This window comes from Penaeus japonicus, unplaced genomic scaffold, assembly GCF_977035675.1.
Source record: "Penaeus japonicus unplaced genomic scaffold, GWHDUDI00000001_assembly GWHDUDI00000022, whole genome shotgun sequence".
Lineage (NCBI taxonomy): Eukaryota > Metazoa > Arthropoda > Malacostraca > Decapoda > Penaeidae > Penaeus > Penaeus japonicus.
In genome coordinates this window covers 273,096-273,601 of record NW_028234424.1, presented here as the reverse complement: position 1 = coordinate 273,601, position 506 = coordinate 273,096, and the positions used below count along the sequence as shown (strand labels likewise).

The window sequence follows — 506 nt, the reverse complement described above, 5'->3', positions numbered from 1 at the left end:
GTAAGGATATTGATGATATGAAGGGTAATGATAATGACAATACTATATGAAGGATATGAAAACTATGACACTTTGGGAAAAACACACACAAATGGAATGCTTTGAGTAAAATTAGATTCCTTTTCAGTAGGAAAACAAATGGCTTTTAAGGCTCAAGATGAAATTACATGGGTTCTGAATTTTGCATTCATCATCCACGCTCATACGTTACTGTTTTTTACCTTTGAAACAACTGTGATATCTGAATGGAATTTGATGATGATTAAAGAAAATAAACCTTGACAACCATGGTAAGAAAATAAAGATTATGACAATGCAGAGTTCCTAATAATGACAATGCAAATGATTTTAGGGACGAGACCTCTACGCTCAGCTACCTTGGCGTTCATGGTGAGGGAGCGAAAGGAGTTCGAATGACGAGGATCGAGATGCTCCTCCTATTTATACCTCCAGAGCCAGTGACGTCACAGGACTACTTTTCGAACCGGATTCCCGAAAAAAAAAAA

At 37.0% G+C, this 506-nt stretch overlaps 1 protein-coding gene across 1 annotated transcript in view; it reads right to left on the bottom strand.

The window, feature by feature from the left end:
• LOC147469234 (pro-resilin-like) overlaps window positions 1–5 on the bottom strand; it is a 911-nt gene extending 906 nt beyond the window's left edge. The window contains exon 1 of the mRNA XM_086549939.1: window positions 1–5. This exon is cut by the window's left edge and continues 127 nt beyond it. The gene's annotated coding sequence lies outside the window, so the exon portion shown is untranslated.
• Window positions 6–506: the final 501 nt, after the last annotated feature.